Source organism: Phyllobates terribilis, unplaced genomic scaffold (genome assembly GCF_046119375.1).
Source record: "Phyllobates terribilis strain yellow unplaced genomic scaffold, ASM4611937v1 Scaffold_1__5_contigs__length_1240528914, whole genome shotgun sequence".
Taxonomy (NCBI): domain Eukaryota; kingdom Metazoa; phylum Chordata; class Amphibia; order Anura; family Dendrobatidae; genus Phyllobates; species Phyllobates terribilis.
In genome coordinates, this window is record NW_027362761.1 from 648,229,616 (window position 1) to 648,252,751 (window position 23,136).

Here is a 23,136-nt window from a genome sequence, read left to right on the forward strand (position 1 = left end):
CAGTTCCAGAGCGATTCGCCCAATGAGTCCTTGATATTTAGTCATTTTCAGCCAATTTTCTGGATTTTTGAAAATTTCACTTTTTTGTGAAAATATCCACTAAATGAGGGAATAATATGTGTGAGGGTACCCCAGGAGAGTTCCAAATGTGTGTGGGTAGAATATATATCCCACGGAGGTAAAATTGAAAAAAGTTGAAAAAAATATTTTTTTGGACTTAGTCATTTTTCCGACGTTTATCAAACTTTCAGATAGGGGAAATGTCAGTGAGCGTTCCGATTTCAGTTCCAGAGCGATTCGCCCAATGAGTCCTTGATATTTAGTCATTTTCAGCCAATTTTCTGGATTTTTGAAAATTTTACTTTTTTGTGAAAATATCCACTAAATGAGGGAATAATATGTGTGAGGGTACCCCAGGAGAGTTCCAAATGTGTGTGGGTAGAATATATATCCCACGGAGGTAAAATTGAAAAAAGTTGAAAACATTTTTTTTTTGGACTTAGTCATTTTTCCGGCGTTTATCAGACTTTCAGATAGGGGAAATGTCAGTGAGCGTTCCGATTTCAGTTCCAGAGCGATTTGCCCAATGAGTCCTTGATATTTAGGCATTTTCAGACAATTTTCTTGATTTTTGAAAATTTCACTTTTTTTGTGAAAATATCCACTAAATGAGGGAATAATATGTGTGACGGTACCCCAGGAGAGTTCCAAATGTGTGTGAGTGGAATGTATATCCTACGGGGGTAAAATTGAAAAAAGTTGAAAACATTTTTTTTTTGGACTTAGTCATTTTTCCGGCTTTTATCAGACTTTCAGATAGGGGAAATGTCAGTGAGCGTTCCGATTTCAGTTCCAGAGCGATTCGCCCAATGAGTCCTTGATATTTAGTCATTTTCAGCCAATTTTCTGGATTTTTGAAAATTTCACTTTTTTGTGAAAATATCCACTAAATGAGGGAATAATATGTGTGAGGGTACTCCAGGAGAGTTCCAAATGTGAGTGGGTAGAATATATATCCCACGGAGGTAAAATTGAAAAAAGTTGAAAAAAATTTTTTTTTGGACTTAGTCATTTTTCCGGCGTTTATCAGACTTTCAGATAGGGGAAATGTCAGTGAGCATTCCGATTTCAGTTCCAGAGCGATTCGCCCAATGAGTCCTTGATATTTAGTCATTTTCAGCCAATTTTCTGGATTTTTGAAAATTTCACTTTTTTGTGAAAATATCCACTAAATTAGGGAATAATATGTGTAAGGGTACCCCAGGAGAGTTCCAAATGTGTGTGGGTAGAATATATATCCCACGGGGGTAAAATTGAAAAAAGTTGAAAACATTTTGTTTTTGGACTTAGTCATTTTTCCGGCGTTTATCAGACTTTCAGATAGGGGAAATGTCAGTGAGCGTTCCGATTTCAGTACCAGAGCGATTCGCCCAATGAGTCCTTGATATTTAGTCATTTTCAGCCAATTTTCTGGATTTTTGAAAATTTCTCTTTTTTGTGAAAATATCCACTAAATGGGGGAATAATATGTGTGAGGGTACCCCAGGAGATTTCCAAATGTGTGTGAGTGGAATATATATCCTACGGGGGTAAAATTGAAAAAAGTTGAAAACATTTTTTTTTTGGACTTAATCATTTTTTCGGCGTTTATCAGACTTTCAGATAGGGGGAATGTCAGTGAGCATTCCGATTTCAGTTCCAGAGCGATTCGCCCAATGAGTCCTTGATATTTAGTCATTTTCAGCCAATTTTCTGGATTTTTGAAAATTTCACTTTTTTGTGAAAATATCCACTAAATGAGGGAATAATATGTGTGAGGGTACCCCAGGAGAGTTCCAAATGTGTGTGGGTAGAATATATGTCCCATGGGGGTAAAATTGAAAAAAGTTGAAAACATTTTTTTTTTGGACTTAGTCATTTTTCCGGCGTTTATCAGACTTTCAGATAGGGGAAATGTCAGTGAGCGTTCCGATTTCAGTTCCAGAGCGATTCGCCCAATGAGTCCTTGATATTTAGTCATTTTCAGCCAATTTTCTGGATTTTTGAAAATTTCACTTTTTTGTGAAAATATCCACTAAATGAGGGAATAATATGTGTAAGGGTACCCCAGGAGAGTTCCAAATGTGTGTGGGTAGAATATATATCCCACGGGGGTAAAATTGAAAAAAGTTGAAAACATTTTGTTTTTGGACTTAGTCATTTTTCCGGCGTTTATCAGACTTTCAGATAGGGGAAATGTCAGTGATCGTTCCGATTTCAGTTCCAGAGCGATTCGCCCAATGAGTCCTTGATATTTAGGCGTTTTCAGCCAATTTTCTGGATTTTTGAAAATTTCCCTTTTTTGTGAAAATATCCACTAAATGAGGGAATAATATGTGTGAGGATACCCCAGGAGATTTCCAAATGTTTGTGAGTGGAATATATATCCTACGGGGGTAAAATTGAAAAAAGTTGAAAACATTTTTTTTTTGGACTTAATCATTTTTCCGGCGTTTATCAGACTTTCAGATAGGGGAAATGTCAGTGAGCGTTCCGATTTCAGTTCCAGAGCGATTCGCCCAAAGAGTCCTTGATATTTAGGCATTTTCAGCCAATTTTTTTGATTTTTGAAAATTTCACTTTTTTTGTGAAAATATCCACTAACTAAGGGAATAATATGTGTGAGGGTACCCCAGGAGAGTTCCAAATGTGTGTGGGTAGAATATATATCCCAAGGGGGTAAAATAGAAAAAAGTTGAAAAAAATTTTTTTTGGACTTAGTCATTTTTCCGGCGTTTATCAGACTTTCAGATAGGGGAAATGTCAGTGAGCGTTCCGATTTCAGTTCCAGAGCGATTCGCCCAATGAGTCCTTGATATTTAGTCATTTTCAGCCAATTTTCTGGATTTTTGCAAATTTCACTTTTTTGTGAAAATATCCACTAAATGAGGGAATAATATGTGTGAGGGTACCCCAGGAGAGTTCCAAATGTGTGTGGGTAGAATATATGTCCCACGGGGGTAAAATTGAAAAAAGTTGAAAACATTTTTTTTTTGGACTTAGTCATTTTTCCGGCGTTTATCAGACTTTCAGATAGGAGAAATGTCAGTGAGCGTTCCGATTTCAGTTCCAGAGCGATTCGCCCAATGAGTCCTTGATATTTAGGCGTTTTCAGCCAATTTTCTGGATTTTTGAAAATTTCACTTTTTTGTGAAAATATCCACTAAATGAGGGAATAATATGTGTGAGGGTACCCCAGGAGAGTTCCAAATGTGAGTGGGTAGAATATATATCCCACGGAGGTAAAATTGAAAAAAGTTGAAAAAAATTTTTTTTTGGACTTAGTCATTTTTCCGACGTTTATCAAACTTTCAGATAGGGGAAATGGCAGTGAGCATTCCGATTTCAGTTCCAGAGCGATTCGCCCAATGAGTCCTTAATATTTAGTAATTTTCAGCCAATTTTCTGGATTTTTGAAAATTTCACTTTTTTGTGAAAATATCCACTAAATGAGGGAATAATATGTGTAAGGGTACCCCAGGAGAGTTCCAAATGTGTGTGTGTAGAATATATATCCCACGGGGGTAAAATTGAAAAAAGTTGAAAACATTTTGTTTTTGGACTTAGTCATTTTTCCGGCGTTTATCAGACTTTCAGATAGGGGAAATGTCAGTGAGCGTTCCGATTTCAGTTCCAGAGCGATTCGCCCAATGAGTCCTTGATATTTAGGCGTTTTCAGCCAATTTTCTGGATTTTTGAAAATTTCTCTTTTTTGTGAAAATATCCACTAAATGAGGGAATAATATGTGTGAGGGTACCCCAGGAGATTTCCAAATGTGTGTGAGTGGAATATATATCCTACGGGGGTAAAATTGAAAAAAGTTGAAAACATTTTTTTTTGGACTTAGTCATTTTTCCGGCGTTTATCAGACTTTCAGATAGGGGAAATGTCAGTGAGCGTTCCGATTTCAGTTCCAGAGCGATTCGCCCAATGAGTCCTTGATATTTAGGCGTTTTCAGCCAATTTTCTGGATTTTTGAAAATTTCTCTTTTTTGTGAAAATATCCACTAAATGAGGGATTAATATGTGTGAGGGTACCCCAGGAGAGTTCCAAATGTGTGTGGGAAGAATATATATCCCACGGGGGTAAAATTGAAAAAAGTTGAAAAAATTTTTGGGGGGGATTTAGTCATTTTTCTGCCGTTTATCAGACTTTCAGATATGGTAAATGTCAGTGAGCGTTCCAATTTCAGTTACAGAGCGATTCGCCCAATGAGTCCTTGATATTTAGTCGTTTTCAGCCAATTTTCTGAATTTTTGAAAATTTCACTTTTTTGTGAAAATATCCACTAAATGAGGAAATAATATGTGTGAGGGTACCCCAGGAGAGTTCCAAATGTGTGTGGTTAGAATATATATCCCACGGGGGTAAAATTGAAAAAAGTTTAAAAAAATTTTTTTTGGACTTAGTCATTTTTCCAGCGTTTATTTGACTTTCAGATAGGGGAAATGTCAGGGAGCATTCCGTTTTCAGTTCCAGAGCGATTCGCCCAATGAGTCCTTGATATTTAGTCGTTTTCAGCCAATTTTCTGGATTTTTGAAAATTTCACTTTTTTTGTGAAAATATCCACTAAATGAGGGAATAATATGTGTGAGGGTACCCCAGGAGAGTTCCAAATGTGTGTGGGAAGAATATATATCCCACGGGGGTAAAATTGAAAAAAGTTGAAAATTTTTTTGGGGGGGATTTAGTCATTTTTCTGGCGTTTATCAGACTTTCAGATATGGGAAATGTCAGTGAGCGTTCCGATTTCAGTTCCAGAGCGATTCGCCCAATGAGTCCTTGATATTTAGTCGTTTTCAGCCAATTTTCTGGATTTTTGAAAATTTCACTTTTTTGTGAAAATATCCACTAAATGAGGGAATAATATGTGTGAGGGTACCCCAGGAGAGTTCCAAATGTGTGTGGGAAGAATATATATCCCACGGGGGTAAAATTCAAAAAAGTTGAAAAAATGTTTTTTTGGACTTAGTCATTTTTCCGGCGTTTATCAGACTTTCAGATAGGGGAAATGTCAGTGAGCGTTCCGATTTCAGTTCCAGAGCGATTCGCCCAATGAGTCCTTGATATTTAGGCATTTTCAGACAATTTTCTTGATTTTTGAAAATTTCACTTTTTTTGTGAAAATATCCACTAAATGAGGGAATAATATGTGTGACGGTACCCCAGGAGAGTTCCAAATGTGTGTGAGTGGAATATATATCCTACGGTGGTAAAATTTAAAAAAGTTGAAAACATTTTTTTTTGGACTTAGTCATTTTTCCGGCGTTTATCAGACTTTCAGATAGGGGAAATGTCAGTGAGCGTTCCGATTTCAGTTCCAGAGCGATTCGCCCAATGAGTCCTTGATATTTAGGCGTTTTCAGCCAATTTTCTGGATTTTTGAAAATTTCTCTTTTTTGTGAAAATATCCACTAAATGAGGGATTAATATGTGTGAGGGTACCCCAGGAGAGTTCCAAATGTGTGTGGGAAGAATATATATCCCACGGGGGTAAAATTGAAAAAAGTTGAAAAAATTTTTTGGGGGGATTTAGTCATTTTTCTGCCGTTTATCAGACTTTCAGATATGGTAAATGTCAGTGAGCGTTCCAATTTCAGTTACAGAGCGATTCGCCCAATGAGTCCTTGATATTTAGTCGTTTTCAGCCAATTTTCTGAATTTTTGAAAATTTCACTTTTTTGTGAAAATATCCACTAAATGAGGAAATAATATGTGTGAGGGTATCCCAGGAGAGTTCCAAATGTGTGTGGTTAGAATATATATCCCACGGGGGTAAAATTGAAAAAAGTTTAAAAAAATTTTTTTTGGACTTAGTCATTTTTCCAGCGTTTATTTGACTTTCAGATAGGGGAAATGTCAGGGAGCATTCCGTTTTCAGTTCCAGAGCGATTCGCCCAATGAGTCCTTGATATTTAGTCGTTTTCAGCCAATTTTCTGGATTTTTGAAAATTTCACTTTTTTTGTGAAAATATCCACTAAATGAGGGAATAATATGTGTGAGGGTACCCCAGGAGAGTTCCAAATGTGTGTGGGAAGAATATATATCCCACGGGGGTAAAATTGAAAAAAGTTGAAAATTTTTTTGGGGGGGATTTAGTCATTTTTCTGGCGTTTATCAGACTTTCAGATATGGGAAATGTCAGTGAGCGTTCCGATTTCAGTTCCAGAGCGATTCGCCCAATGAGTCCTTGATATTTAGTCGTTTTCAGCCAATTTTCTGGATTTTTGAAAATTTCACTTTTTTGTGAAAATATCCACTAAATGAGGGAATAATATGTGTGAGAGTACCCCAGGAGAGTTCCAAATGTGTGTGGGTAGAATATATATCCCACGGGGGTAAAATTGAAAAAAGTTGAAAAAATTTTTGGGGGGGATTTAGTCATTTTTCTGCCGTTTATCAGACTTTCAGATATGGTAAATGTCAGTGAGCGTTCCAATTTCAGTTACAGAGCGATTCGCCCAATGAGTCCTTGATATTTAGTCGTTTTCAGCCAATTTTCTGAATTTTTGAAAATTTCACTTTTTTGTGAAAATATCCACTAAATGAGGAAATAATATGTGTGAGGGTACCCCAGGAGAGTTCCAAATGTGTGTGGTTAGAATATATATCCCACGGGGGTAAAATTGAAAAAAGTTTAAAAAAATTTTTTTTGGACTTAGTCATTTTTCCAGCGTTTATTTGACTTTCAGATAGGGGAAATGTCAGGGAGCATTCCGTTTTCAGTTCCAGAGCGATTCGCCCAATGAGTCCTTGATATTTAGTCGTTTTCAGCCAATTTTCTGGATTTTTGAAAATTTCACTTTTTTTGTGAAAATATCCACTAAATGAGGGAATAATATGTGTGAGGGTACCCCAGGAGAGTTCCAAATGTGTGTGGGAAGAATATATATCCCACGGGGGTAAAATTGAAAAAAGTTGAAAATTTTTTTGGGGGGGATTTAGTCATTTTTCTGGCGTTTATCAGACTTTCAGATATGGGAAATGTCAGTGAGCGTTCCGATTTCAGTTCCAGAGCGATTCGCCCAATGAGTCCTTGATATTTAGTCGTTTTCAGCCAATTTTCTGGATTTTTGAAAATTTCACTTTTTTGTGAAAATATCCACTAAATGAGGGAATAATATGTGTGAGAGTACCCCAGGAGAGTTCCAAATGTGTGTGGGTAGAATATATATCCCACGGGGGTAAAATTGAAAAAAGTTGAAAACATTTTTTTTTGGACTTAGTCATTTTTCCGGCGTTTATCAGACTTTCAGATAGGGGAAATGTCAGTGAGCGTTCCGATTTCAGTTCCAGAGCGATTCGACCAATGAGTCCTTGATATTTAGGCGTTTTCAGCCAATTTTCTGGATATTTGAAAATTTCACTTTTTTGTGAAAATATCCACTAAATGAGGGAATAATATGTGTGAGGGTACCCCAGGAGAGTTCCAAATGTGTGTGGGTAGAATATATATCCCACGGGGGTAAAATTGAAAAAAGTTGAAAACATTTTTTTTTTGGACTTAGTCATTTTTCCGGCGTTTATCAGACTTTCAGATAGGGGAAATATCAGTGAGCATTCCGATTTCAGTTCCAGAGCAATTCGCCTGATGAGTCCTTGATATTTAGTCATTTTCAGCAAATTTTCTGAATTTTTTAAAACTTCACTTTTTTGGGAAAATATCCACTAAATGAGGGTATAATATGTGTGAGGGTACCCCAGGAGAGTTCCAAAAGTGTGTGTGCATAGTGTTAGAACCTTGCTGTTAGGTTTTTTTTCCTTTGCTGGTCACATGACCTTGTTGGCCTATTTAATCCTGCTCCGCCCTTCTGGCTTTGCTGGACTTCATTGTATATCTACTTTCTAGCTTTCCTGTGCTCTGTATCTAACTCTGTTAGTTTGCTTGGTCTACGGACCTCTATGTTCTATCTATTTTGTTTGTTCTTCTGTCTGCTACTATTTCTGTTAGGAGGTGTCCCATATTCCTCCCAGTCCTTAGTACTTGTAGGGATTCCCTCCCCACATCTATAGGTCTCCGTACAGACTAGATTAGGACTTTAGCAGGTCTGATCGCAGGATCAGGTTCCCTGTTACATCATAGGGATTCAGCTGAGTCCTATAGTAGGGACAGATCTCCTCTCTTTCCTTAGCTTTGGTAGCAGAACATAACAGTAAGTCCAGCCAGCAAATTCTCTAAGGAAAGATTTTTCTGTTCCATCATGGTGTCGGTTCAGGATTTGGTTCATCGCCTGCAGGGACTCTCTCTGGAGGTGGCCGAGCTCCGTCAGCACGTGAGTAACTGTCCTGGAGCACATTTCTTAGAGCCTAAGGTATGTTTGCCGGATTTATTTTTTGGTGAACACCGAGAATTTTTTTCATTTAAAAATGCTTGCTTATTGTATTTTCGTTTGAGACCTAAGTCCTCTGGGGATGAATCCCAGCGTGTAGGGTTCATAATGTCACTTTTGCGCAAAGAGCCTCAGGAGTGGGCCTTTTCTTTGCAACCTAGTGATTCATGCTTCAGATCAGTGGATAGTTTTTTTTCTGCTTTGGGACTACTATATGATGATCCTGACCGTGTCGCATCAGCTGAGACTGAGTTGAGACGTTTAAAACAAGGATCAGGTAATGTGGAAAAATATTGTACACATTTTCGTCGTTGGTCCACTCAAACAGGGTGGAACGATTCTGCTCTGAAAAGTCTATTTCTTGCTGGACTCAGTGAAAGGGTTAAAGACCTGCTAATTGCTTATCCTACACCTGAGGATTTGCAACAGGCTATGCAATTAGCTATACGGGTGGATAGAAGACTGCGTGCTAGGGTTAATGAGAGCAAATCCTCTGCTATGTCAGTTTCTGGTTATGATAATGTGTGTACTAAAAGTGGTGAACCGATGGAGATTGGATCGGTGGCACCTCGCTCTCAAGAAAAAGACCGTCGTTTTTCGGAAGGCTTGTGTTTCTATTGCGGAAAATCTGGTCATTTGATTAAAGGCTGTGAGCTTCGTATGAAGAAAGAAAAAAAAATGGTCAGTCACGCCCGTATTGCCTGTTTAAATTCCAAGGGTATATTTTTAGCTGCTTCCACGATTGCTCAGGAAAAATTAATGGAATTTCGGGTGTTTGTTGATTGCGGGTCTACACTGAATGTAATTGATGGGGGATTCGTGGAAAAACTCAATTTAAAACCTGAACCTTTATCATCCCCCATTGCTGTGGTTTCTGTGGATGGCTCCCCTTTGAAGAATATTACTCTCAAGGTCAGTGAATTTCCTCTCACTATTAATGGTGTTCACCATGAGAAATTGGATTTGGTAGTGTTGAATAACTTGCCTTCTCCAGTAATATTGGGTTTGCCCTGGTTAAAATTTCACAATCCTGTACTGGATTGGTCTACCAGTGAAATTAAATCCTGGAGCCATAAATGTTATGACAAGTGTTGTAACGGGCGTATTGCAGCTTTGGATAGGGGAGAATTGCCTGTTCCTATTCAGGATTTTTGGAGAGTTTTTTCTGAGAAAGAATCGCAGGTTTTGCCTCCCCATAGAGACTATGATTGTTCTATTGAATTTGTCCCTGGAGCGATTCTTCCTAAAAGTCGTTTATTTAACCTTACTATTCCTGAGAGGAAGGCTTTGGAGGAATACATACAGACAAGTTTGGCCACCGGTCACATTAGGCCCTCTAAGTCTCCTGTGGCGGTTGGATTTTTTTTTGTAAAAAAAAAGGACGGCGGTTTACGTCCTTGTCTGGATTTTCATGAGATTAACAAAATTACGGTACGCAATCCTTACCCACTGCCATTGATTCCTGATCTGTTTAACCAGTTATTGGGGGCCAAGTGGTTCTCTAAAATTGACCTTAAGGGGGCATACAATCTGTTGCGCATGAAGGAGGGTGATGAATGGAAGACTGCTTTTAACACTCCTGTGGGTCATTTTGAGAATCTGGTTATGCCTTTTGGTCTTACTAATGCTCCTGCATTTTTTCAGAATCTGATTAATGACATCCTTAGACCTTTAATCGGTAAAAATGTGGTTGTGTATTTGGATGACATTTTGATTTATTCGCCAGATCTGGAGTCTCATTGGCGGAGCGTGCGTGAGGTATTACAGTTATTAATGGACAATTCGCTTTTTGCTAAGCTGGAGAAATGTGAGTTCGCTGTACAGAGAATTAGTTTTTTGGGCTACATTATCTCCAGCAAAGGTTTTGAGATGGATCCGGTTAAGGTTCAGGCTGTGCAGGAATGGCCTAGGCCTATTGGTTTGAAATCGATACAGAGGTTTTTGGGTTTCGCCAATTACTATAGAAAATTCATAAAAAATTTTTCTAGTATTGTCAAACCTCTGACTGATCTCACCAGGAAAGGTGCTGATGCGGTTCAGTGGTCTTCTGAGGCCATTGAAGCTTTTGTGTATCTCAAGGAGAGGTTCACCTCTGCTCCCATCCTTATGCAGCCTGATGTTACTAGGCCGTTTTTGGTTGAGGTTGATGCTTCCTCTGTGGAGGTTGGCGCAGTATTGTCTCAGGATAACGGGGATGGATTACATCCCTGTGCCTTTTTTTCAAAAAAATTTTCGGAGACTGAATTGAATTACGATATTGGTAATCGGGAATTATTGGCTATTAAACTCGCATTTGAACACTGGCGCCACTTCTTGGAAGGTGCGGAATTTCCCGTTCAGGTTCTTACGGATCATAAAAATCTGATATATCTTGATGCTGCCAAGCGCCTGAATGCCCGTCAGGCTAGGTGGGCACTGTTTTTCTCGCGGTTTAATTTCTCCGTTACTTACATCCCTGGTACTAAGAATGTTAAGGCGGATGCCTTGTCTCGCAGTTTTTCTCCCATAGTCGGTGCTGAGAAAGAGGAAAACATTTTACAAGAAGGTGTTGTGATAGCTGCTTTAGACTCCGTTTTGGAAGATGAGATTCTTAAAGCTCAGGAGAATGCCCCATCTAACACTCCTCATGGGAGGTTGTTTGTGCCTGGGACCTTTAGGAGAGATTTGTTTGTTGAGTGTCACGAATCTCGGTTGGCAGGTCATCCCGGAATCTCTGAGACCAAGAGACTGGTGGGTCGCAGTTTTTGGTGGCCTGGATGGCAGAAGGAAGTCATTAAGTGGGTGCGCCAATGTACTATATGTGCTAGATCTAAGTCCTCACATACTCCTGCTGCGGGGTTGCTTTGTCCTTTGGAGGTCCCCAGTGCTCCTTGGACACATTTGGCTATGGACTTTATAACTGACCTTCCCCCCTCTGAGGGTTTTACTGTCATCTGGGTGGTCGTGGACCGTTTTAGCAAGATGTGTCACTTGGTTCCCTTCGTCAAACTGCCCTGCGCTAAAACTCTCGCTAAGGCCTTTGTCAAGGAAATTGTCAGACTTCATGGCGTTCCTACTGACATTGTTTCTGATAGGGGTCCTCAGTTCGTGGCTCGTTTTTGGCGTGCCTTTTGTGACAGGTTGGGAATTCATTTGTCGTTTTCGTCCGGATATCATCCTGAATCTAATGGCCAGACAGAAAGGAAAAACCAGGATGTTGAGCAGTTCTTGCGTTGTTTTGTGGCAGACAATCAAGAGGGGTGGTCTGAGTTTCTGCCACTTGCCGAATTTGCTCTGAACAATCATACATCTTCTTCTGCTGGTTGTTCGCCTTTTTTTTGTTGTTCTGGGAGACATCCGTCGTTTGGGTCGTTCTCCAAGTTGGGATCTGCCGTGCCTGAGGAGGAGAATTTTTCCGGTGATTTGGAAAGAGTTTGGACGGATGTGCGTGGTAATCTTCAGGAGGCCAACAGAAAATCTAAAGACTACTTTGATAGGAAACGACAGGAGGTTTTGTTCGCTGTTGGTGACATGGTTTGGTTGTCCTCTAGGAATCTGCGGTTGAGGATTCCTTCTAAGAAATTGGGTCCCAAGTTTGTAGGGCCCTTTAAGGTGCTTCAGGTTGTCAACCAATCTGCTGTTTGGTTGGAGGTTCCTACCTCCTGGAGAATTAATCCGGTCTTTCATGTCTCTCTGTTAAAAAAAGCTGTTGTGTCGGATGGTGACGCCTCTGCCTCTGTTCCTCCGGTGGTGGAGGACGGGGAATATGAAATTTCTCGCATCCTTGACTCTAGACGGTATAGAGGTAGTTTGCAGTATCTTGTGGCCTGGAAAGGTTTCGGACCCGAGGATAACTCTTGGGTGAGGTCAGATGATGTTTCCGCGTCCAGACTTATCAGAGCGTTTCACAGGAGATTTCCTGATAAGCCTGGTCCTAGGGGATCCGGAGGATCCTCTTAGAAGGGGGGGTACTGTTAGAACCTTGCTGTTAGTTTTTTTTTCCTTTGCTGGTCACATGACCTTGTTGGCCTATTTAATCCTGCTCCGCCCTTCTGGCTTTGCTGGACTTCATTGTATATCTACTTTCTAGCTAGCCTGTGCTCTGTATCTAACTCTGTTAGTTTGCTTGGTCTACGGACCTCTATGTTCTATCTATTTTGTTTGTTCTTCTGTCTGCTACTATTTCTGTTAGGAGGTGTCCCATATTCCTCCCAGTCCTTAGTACTTGTAGGGATTCCCTCCCCACATCTATAGGTCTCCGTACAGACTAGATTAGGACTTTAGCAGGTCTGATCGCAGGATCAGGTTCCCTGTTACATCGTAGGGATTCAGCTGAGTCCTATAGTAGGGACAGATCTCCTCTCTTTCCTTAGCTTTGGTAGCAGAACATAACACATAGAATATATATCACACGGGGGTAAAATTGAAAAAGTTTAAAAAAAATTTTTTTGGACTTAGTCATTTTTCCGGCGTTTATCAGACTTTCAGATAGGGGAAATGTCAGTGAGCGTTCCGATTTCAGTTCCAGAGCAATTCGCCTGATGAGTCCTTGATATTTAGTCATTTTCAGCAAATTTTCTGAATTTATTAAAATTTCACTTTTTTGTGAAAATATCCACTAAATGAGGGAATAATATGTGTGAGGGTACCCCAGGAGAGTTCCAAATGTGTGTGGGAAGAATATATATCCCACGGGGGTAAAATTCAAAAAAGTTGAAAAAAATGTTTTTTTGGACTTAGTCATTTTTCCGGCGTTTATCAGACTTTCAGATAGGGGAAATGTCAGTGAGAGTTCCGATTTCAGTTCCAGAGCGATTCGCCCAATGAGTCCTTGATATTTAGTCGTTTTCAGCCAATTTTCTGAATTTTTTAAAACTTCACTTTTTTGGGAAAATATCCACTAAATGAGGGTATAATATGTGTGAGGGTACCCCACGAGAGTTCCAATTGTGTGTGGCTAGAATATATATCCCACGGGGGTAAAATTGAAAAAAGTTTTAAAAAAATTTTTTTGGAATTAGTCATTTTTCCGGCGTTTATCAGACTTTCGGATAGGGGAAATGTCAGTGACCATTCCGATTTCTGTTCCAAAGCAATTCGCCTGATGAGTCCTTGGTATTTAGTCGTTTTCAGTGAATTTTCTGAATTTTTTAAAATTTCACTTTTTTGTGAAAATATCCACTAAATGAGGGATTAATATGTGTGAGGGTACCCCAGTAGAGTTCCAAAAGTGTGTGTGCATAGAATATATATCACACGGGGGTAAAATTGAAAAAGTTTAAAAAAAATTTTTTTTGGACTTAGTCATTTTTCAGGCGTTTATCAGACTTTCAGATAGGGGAAATGTCAGTGAGCATTCTGATTTCAGTTCCAGAGCAATTCGCCTGATGAGTCCTTGATATTTAGTCGATTTCAGCCAATTTTCTGGATTTTTGAAAATTTCACTTTTTTGTGAAAATATCCACTAAATGAGGGAATAATATGTGTGAGGGTACCCCAGGAGAGTTCCAACTGTGTGTGGGTAGAATATATATCCCACGGGGGTAAAATTGAAAAAAGTTAAAAAAATTTTGTTTTGGACTTAGTCATTTTTCCGGCGTTTATCAGACTTTCAGATAGGGGAAATGTCAGTGAGCATTCTGATTTCAGTTCCAGAGCAATTCGCCTGATGAGTCCTTGATATTTAGTCGATTTCAGCCAATTTTCTTGATTTTTGAAAATTTCACTTTTTTTGTGAAAATATCCTCTAAATGAGGGAATAATATGTGTGAGGGTACCCCAGGAGAGTTCCAAATGTGTGTGGGAAGAATATATATCCCACGGGGGTAAAATTGAAAAAAGTTGAAAAAATATTTGGGGGGGATTTAGTCATTTTTCAGGCGTTTATCAGACTTTCAGATAGGGGAAATGTCAGTGAGCATTCTGATTTCAGTTCCAGAGCAATTCGCCTGATGAGTCCTTGATATTTAGTCGATTTCAGCCAATTTTCTTGATTTTTGAAAATTTCACTTTTTTTGTGAAAATATCCTCTAAATGAGGGAATAATATGTGTGAGGGTACCCCAGGAGAGTTCCAAATGTGTGTGGGAAGAATATATATCCCACGGGGGTAAAATTGAAAAAAGTTGAAAAAATATTTGGGGGGGATTTAGTCATTTTTCAGGCGTTTATCAGACTTTCAGATAGGGGAAATGTCAGTGAGCATTCTGATTTCAGTTCCAGAGCAATTCGCCTGATGAGTCCTTGATATTTAGTCATTTTCAGCCAATTTTCTTGATTTTTGAAAATTTCACTTTTTTTGTGAAAATATCCACTAAATGAGGGAATAATATGTGTGAGGGTACCCCAGGAGAGTTCCAAATGTGTGTGGGAAGAATATATATCCCACGGGGGTAAAATTGAAAAAAGTTGAAAAAATTTTTTGGGGGGATTTAGTCATTTTTCTGGCGTTTATCAGACTTTCAGATATGGGAAATGTCAGTGAGCGTTCCAATTTCAGTTCCAGAGCGATTCGCCCAATGAGTCCTTGATATTTAGTCATTTTCAGCCATTTTTCTGGATTTTTGAAAATTTCACTTTTTTGTGAAAATATGCACTAAATGAGGGAATAATATGTGTGAGGGTACCCCAGGAGAGTTCCAAATGTGTGTGGGTAGAATATATATCCCACTTGGGTAAAATTGAAAAAAGTTGAAAAAAATTTTTTTTGGACTTAGTCATTTTTCTGGCGTTTATCTGACTTTCAGATAGGGGAAATGTCAGTGAGCGTTCCAATTTCAGTTCCAGAGCGATTCGCCCAATGAGTCCTTGATATTTAGTCGTTTTCAGCCATTTTTCTGGATTTTTGAAAATTTCACATTTTTGTGAAAATATCCACTAAATGAGGGAATAATATGTGTGAGGGTACCCCAGGAGAGTTCCAACTGTGTGTGGGTAGAATATATACAGTTATATGAAAAAGTTTGGGCACCCCTATTAATCTTAAGCTTAATGTTTTATAAAAATTGGTGTTTTTGCAACAGCTATTTCAGTTTGATATATGTACTAACTGTTGGACACAGTAATGTTTCTGCCTTGAAATGAGGTTTATTGTACTAACAGAAAATGTGCAATCTGCATTCAAACAAAATTTGACAGGTGCATAAGTATGGGCACCTCACCAGAAAAGTGACATTAATATTTAGTAGATCCTCCTTTTGCAAAAATAACAGCCTCTAGTCGCTTCCTGTAGCTTTTAATGAGTTCCTGGATCCTGGATGAAGGTATTTTTGACCATTACTCTTTACAAAACAATTCCAGTTCAGTTAAGTTTGATGGTTGCCGAGCATGGACAGCCTTCTTCAAATGATCCCACAGATGTTCAATGATATTCAGGTCTGGGGACTGGGATGGCCATTCCAGAACATTGTAATTGTTCCTCTGCATGAATGCCTGAGTAGATTTGGAGCGGTGTTTTGGATCATTGTCTTGCTGAAAGATCCATCCCCTGCGTAACTTCAACTTTATCACTAATTCTTGAACATTATTGTCAAGAATCTGCTGATACTGAGTGGAATCCATGCGTCCCTCAACTTTAACAAGATTCCCGGTGCCGGCATTGGCCACACAGCCCCAAAGCATGATGGAACCTCCACCAAATTTTACTGTGGGTAGCAAGTGTTTTTCTTGGAATGCTGTGTTTTTTTGCCGCCATGCATAACACCTTTTTGTATGACCAAACAACTCAATATTGGTTTCATCAGTCCACAGGACCTTCTTCCAAAAAGAAATTGGCTTCCCCAAATGTGCTTTTGCATACCTCAGCCGACTCTGTTTGTGGCGTGCTTGCAGAAACGGCTTCTTTCGCATCACTCTCCCATACAGCTTCTCCTTGTGCAAAGTGCGTTGTATAGTTGACCGATGCACAGTGACACCATCTGAAGCAAGCTGATGCTGCAGCTCTCTGGAGGTGGTCTGAGGATTGTCCTTGACTGATCTCACCATTCTTCTTCTCTGCCTTTCTGATGTTTTTCTTGGCCTGCCACTTCTGGCCTTAACAAGAACTGTCCCTGTGTTCTTCCATTTCCTTACTATGTTCCTCTCAGTGGAAACTGACAGGTTAAATCTCTGAGACAGCTTTTTGTATCGTTCCCCTGAACAACTATGTTGAATAATCTTTGTTTTCAGATCATTTGACAATTGTTTTGAGGAGCCCATGATGCCACTCTACAGAGGAGATTCAAACAGGAGAACAACTTGCAAGTGGCCACTTTAAGTAGCTTTTCTCATGATTGCATACACCTGGCAATGAAGTTCAAAGCTCAATGAGGTTACAAAACCAAAAAAAGTGCTTTAGTAAGTCAGTAAAAAGTAGGTAGGAGTATTTAAAACAAGAAAATGATAAGGGTGCCCATACTTATGCACCTGTCAAATTTTGTTTGAATGCAGATTGCACATTTTCTGTTAGTACAATAAACCTCATTTCAAGGCAGAAACATTACTGTGTCCAACAGTTATTACATATATCAAACTGAAATAGCTGTTGCAAAAACACCAATTTTTATAAAACATTAAGCTTAAGTTTAATAGGGGTGCCCAAACTTTTTCATATAACTGTATCCCACGGGGGTAAAATTGAAAAAAGTTAAAAAAAATTTGTTTTGGACTTAGTCATTTTTCCGGCGTTTATCAGACTTTCAAATAGGGGAAATGTCAGTGAGCGTTCCGATTTCAGTTCCAGAGCGATTCGCCCATTGAGTCCTTGATATTTAGGCATTTTCAGCCAATTTTCTTGATTTTTGAAAATTTCACTTTTTTTGTGAAAATATCCACTAAATGAGGGAATAATATGTGTGAGGGTACCCCAGGAGAGTTCCAAATGTGTGTGAGAAGAATATATATCCCACGGGGGTAAAATTGAAAAAAGTTGAAAAATTTTTTTGAGGGGATTTAGTCATTTTTCTAGCGTTTATCAGACTTTCATATATGGGAAATGTCAGTGAGCGTTCTAATTTCAGTTCCAGAGCGATTCGCCCAATGAGTCCTTGATATTTAGTCGTTTTCAGCCATTTTTCTGGATTTTTGAAAATTTCACTTTTTTGTGAAAATATCCACTAAATGAGGGAATAATATGTGTGAAGGTACCCCAGGAGAGTTCCAAATGTGTGTGGGTAGAATATATATCCCACGGGGGTAAAATTGAAAAAAGTTGAAAAAATTTTGTTTTTGGACTTAGGCATTTTTCCGGCGTTTAGCAGACTTTCAGATAGGGGAAATGTCAGTGAGCATTCCGATTTCAGTTCCAGAGCGATTCGCCCAATGAGTCCTTGATATTTAGGCATTTTCAGCCAATTTTCTTGATTTTTGAAAATTTCACTTTTTTGTGAAAATATCCACTAAATGAGGGAATAATATGTGTGAGGGTACCCCAGGAGAGTTCCAAATGTGTGTGGGAAAAATATATATCCCACGGGGGTAAAATTGAAAAAAGTTGAAAAATTTTTTGGGGGGATTTAGTCATTTTTCTGGCGTTTATCAAACTTTCAGGTATGGGAAATGTCAGTGAGCGTTCCAATTTCAGTTCCAGAGCGATTCGCCCAATGAGTCCTTGATATTTAGGCTTTTTCAGCCATTTTTCTGGATTTTTGAAAATTTCACTTTTTTGTGAAAATATCCACTAAATGAGGAAATAATATGTGTGAGGGTACCCCAGGAGAGTTCCAAATGTGTGTCGGTATAATATATATCCCACGGGGGTAAAATTGAAAAAAGTTGAAAAAATTTTTGTTTGGACTTAGTCATTTTTCCGGCGTTTATCAGACTTTCAGATAGGGGAAATGTCAGTGAGCGTTCCGATTTCAGTTCCAGAGCGATTCGCCCAATGAGTCCTTGATATTTAGGGATTTTCAGCCAATTTTCTTGATTTTTGAAAATTTCACTTTTTTTGTGAAAATATCCACTAAATGAGGGAATAATATGTGTGAGGGTACCCCAGGAGAGTTCCAAATGTGTGTGGGTAGAATATATATCCCACTTGGGTAAAATTGAAAAAAGTTGAAAAAAATTTTTTTTGGACTTAGTCATTTTTCTGGCGTTTATCTGACTTTCAGATAGGGGAAATTTCAGTGAGCGTTTCGATTTCAGTTCCAGAGCGATTCGCCCAATGAGTCCTTGATATTTAGTCGTTTTCAGCCATTTTTCTGGATTTTTGAAAATTTCACATTTTTGTGAAAATATCCACTAAATGAGGGAATAATATGTGTGAGGGTACCCCAGGAGAGTTCCAACTGTGTGTGGGTAGAATATATATCCCACGGGGGTAAAATTGAAAAAAGTTTAAAAAATTTTGTTTTGGACTTAGTCATTTTTCCGGCGTTTATCAGACTTTCAAATAGGGGAAATGTCAGTGAGCGTTCCGATTTCAGTTCCAGAGCGATTCGCCCAATGAGTCCTTGATATTTAGGCATTTTCAGCCAATTTTCTTGATTTTTGAAAATTTCACTTTTTTTGTGAAAATATCCACTAAATGAGGGAATAATATGTGTGAGGGTACCCCAGGAGATTTCCAAATGTGTGTGGGAAGAATATATATCCCACTTGGGTAAAATTGAAAAAAGTTGAAAAAAATTTTTTTTGGACTTAGTCATTTTTCCGGCGTTTATCAGACTTTCAAATAGGGGAAATGTCAGTGAGCGTTCCGATTTCAGTTCCAGAGCGATTCGCCCATTGAGTCCTTGATATTTAAGCATTTTCAGCCAATTTTCTTGATTTTTGAAAATTTCACTTTTTTTGTGAAAATATCCACTAAATGAGGGAATAATATGTGTGAGGGTACCCCAGGAGAGTTCCAAATGTGTGTGGGAAGAATATATATCCCACGGGGGTAAAATTGAAAAAAGTTGAAAAAATTCTTTGGGGGGATTTAGTCATTTTTCTGGCGTTTATCAGACTTTCAGATATGGGAAATGTCAGTGAGCGTTCCAATTTCAGTTCCAGAGCGATTCGCCCAATGAGTCCTTGATATTTAGTCGTTTTCAGCCATTTTTCTGGATTTTTGAAAATTTCACTTTTTTGTGAAAATATCCACTAAATGAGGGAATAATATGTGTGAGGGTACCCCAGGAGAGTTCCAAATGTGTGTGGGTAGAATATATATCCCACGGGGGTAAAATTGAAAAAAGTTGAAAAAATTTTGTTTTTGGACTTAGGCATTTTTCCGGCGTTTAGCAGACTTTCAGATAGGGGAAATGTCAGTGAGCATTCCGATTTCAGTTCCAGAGCAATTCGCCTGATGAGTCCTTGATATTTAGTTATTTTCAGCAAATTTTCTGAATTTTTTAAAATTTCACATTTTTGTGAAAATATCCACTAAATGAGGGAATAATATGTGTGAGGGTACCCCAGGAGAGTTCCAAATGTGTGTGGGAAGAATATATATCCCACGGGGGTAAAATTGAAAAAAGTTGAAAACATTTTTTTTTGGACTTAGTCATTTTTCCGGCGTTTATCAGACTTTCAGATAGGGGAAATGTCAGTGAGCGTTCCGATTTCAGTTCCAGAGCGATTCGCCCAATGAGTCCTTGATATTTAGGGATTTTCAGCCAATTTTCTTGATTTTTGAAAATTTCACTTTTTTTATGAAAATATCCACTAAATGAGGGAATAATATGTGTGAGGGTACCCCAGGAGAGTTCCAAATGTGTGTGGGAAGAATATATATCCCACAGGGGTAAAATTGAAAAAAGTTGAAAATTTTTTGGGGGGGGATTTAGTCATTTTTCCGGCGTTTATCAGACTTTCAGATATGGGAAATGTCAGTGAGCGTTCCAATTTCAGTTCCAGAGCGATTCGCCCAATGAGTCCTTGATATTTAGTCGTTTTCAGCCAATTTTCTTGATTTTTGAAAATTTCACTTTTTTTGTGAAAATATCCACTAAATGAGGGAATAATATGTGTGAGGGTACCCCAGGAGAGTTCCAAATGTGTGTGGGTAGAATATATATCCCACTTGGGTAAAATTGAAAAAAGTTGAAAACATTTTGTTTTTGGACTTAGTCATTTTTCCGGCGTTTATCAGACTTTCAGATAGGGGAAATGCCAGTGAGAGTTCCGATGTCAGTTCCAGAGCGATTCGCCCAATGATTCCTTGATATTTAGTCGTTTTCAGCCAATTTTCTGAATTTTTTAAAACTTCACTTTTTTGGGAAAATATCCACTAAATGAGGGTATAATATGTGTGAGGGTACCCCAGGAGAGTTCCAACTGTGTGTGGGTAGAATATATATCCCACGGGGGTAAAATTGAAAAAAGTTTAAAAAATTTTGTTTTGGACTTAGTCATTTTTCCGGCGTTTATCAGACTTTCAGATAGGGGAAATGTCAGTGAGCGTTCCGATTTCAGTTCCAGAGCGATTCGCCCAATGAGTCCTTGATATTTAGGGATTTTCAGCCAATTTTCTTGATTTTTGAAAATTTCACTTTTTTTGTGAAAATATCCACTAAATGAGGGAATAATATGTGTGAGGGTACCCCAGGAGAGTTCCAAATGTGTGTGGGTAGAATATATATCCCACGGGGGTAAAATTGAAAAAAGTTGAAAAAAATTTTTTTTGGACTTAGTCATTTTTCCGGCGTTTATCTGACTTTCAGATAGGGGAAATGTCAGTGAGCGTTTCGATTTCAGTTCCAGAGCGATTCGCCCAATGAGTCCTTGATATTTAGTCGTTTTTAGCCATTTTTCTGGATTTTTGAAAATTTCACTTTTTTGTGAAAATATCCACTAAATGAGGGAATCATATGTGTGAGGGTACCCCAGGAGAGTTCCAAATGTGTGTCGGTATAATATATATCTCACGGGGGTAAAATTGCAAAAAGTTGAAAAAATTTTTTTTTGGACTTAGTCATTTTTCCGGCGTTTATCAGACTTTCAGATAGTGGAAATATCAGTGAGCATTCCGATTTCAGTTCCAGAGCAATTCGCCTGATGAGTCCTTGATATTTAGTCATTTTCAGCAAATTTTCTGAATTTTTTAAAATTTCACTTTTTTGTGAAAATATCCACTAAATGAGGGAATAATATGTGTGAGGGTACCCCAGGAGAGTTCCAAATGTGTGTGGGAAGAATATATGTCCCACGGGGGTAAAATTGAAAAAAGTTGAAAATTTGTTTGGGGGGGATTTAGTAATTTTTCCGGCGTTTATCAGACTTTCAGATAGGGGAAATGTCAGTGAGCGTTCCGATGTCAGTTCCAGAGCGATTCGCCCAATGAGTCCTTGATATTTAGTCGTTTTCAGCCAATTTTCTGAATTTTTTAAAATTTCACTTTTTTGTGAAAATATCCACTAAATGAGGGAATAATATGTGTGAGGGTACCCCAGGAAAGTTCCAATTGTGTGTGGCTAGAATATATATCCCACGGGGGTAAAATTGAAAAAAGTTTTAAAAAAATTTTTTTTGGACTTAGTCATTTTTCCGGCGTTTATCAGACTTTCGGATAGGGGAAATGTCAGTGAGCATTCCGATTTCTGTTCCAGAGCAATTCACCTAATGAGTAGAGATGAGCGTTGTTCTACTCGAACTGTTCGCCAATCTCAAATTCGAGCTGTTTTGGGCGGTGTTCGAGCCGTTCGGCGAACACGAACAATTAGAGAAAAATTCGGCTGTTCGAGGTTATGTTCGATAACTGTTCGTGCACCAAAATAATAACTGGATTTTTTCTCAGTAATGATGAAAATTAATGTTAATACGCAGTTTGAGTGTACAGCGGGGTGGGGGGAGGGGCAGGGGATGGATCTCTGCAGGAACAATGAAGATCTCCATTTTTTTTTTCTCTTTCCTGCATTTACAGTGGGGAGGTGCAATCTGTCAGCCTAACAGCAGCGCACACACGGAGCGAAGTGCTTTTTTTCACACAAACAAGGGCATGTGTCATTGGCAGTGTATGTCACATGTCCTTGCCCTATAAGACCAAGCCATTTTCCCCGTCGCCACCATTTTCTCACTGCTGCAGCTGCGTGTTAGACGGCACCGCTGTTGCTGTGTGCGCTATACCTTGTTAATTTCAAGCCAATTTTCGCACAAATCTACAGATAGCTTGGGAGTAGGGAATAGTTGTGATTGCAGTCCTTTTAAGGAATAGGTTACAGCATTTCCTACGACTTTTATCAGGCAGGTCTGTGCTCTTAAATAGATAGATTGTGGGAGTAAAGACTAATTGTAATTGGAGTCCTTTTCAGGACTAGGTTACATCAGTTCCTATCAGTTTTTGCCAGGCAGGTCTGTGCCAGTGCTGTGCAAGTTTTTTTCACAGCATTTGGCTGAATCTAGCAAAGCTAATCCTTTTTGGCCTATTGCAGAGTGTGTTAGTCAGTGGAGTAGCCTATCTGTGTTGCAAGATATACCACCTGTGTATAGAATACCAATTTTTTTACTGCACCTAGTGAAGTAAAATCTTTTGGGCATAGCATCATTCTATTAGTCCATCTATACTGACCTCCATCATGTTGCAGATTGAATATAATTTTTTTCTGCATCTAGCTCTGAAAAAATATTGGGCTTCTAGCTGTGTGTGGGACTTGTATTAGTCCATCTATACTGACCTCCATCAGGTTGCAAACTGAATATATTTTTTTCTGCATCTACCTCTGAAAAAATATTGGGCTTCTAGCTGTGTGTGGGACTTGTTCTATTAATCCATCTATACAGACCTCCATCAGGTTGCAAACTGAATATATTTTTTTCTGCATCTACCTCTGAAAAAATATTGGGCTTCTAGCTGTGTGTGGGACTTGTTGTATTAGTCCATCTA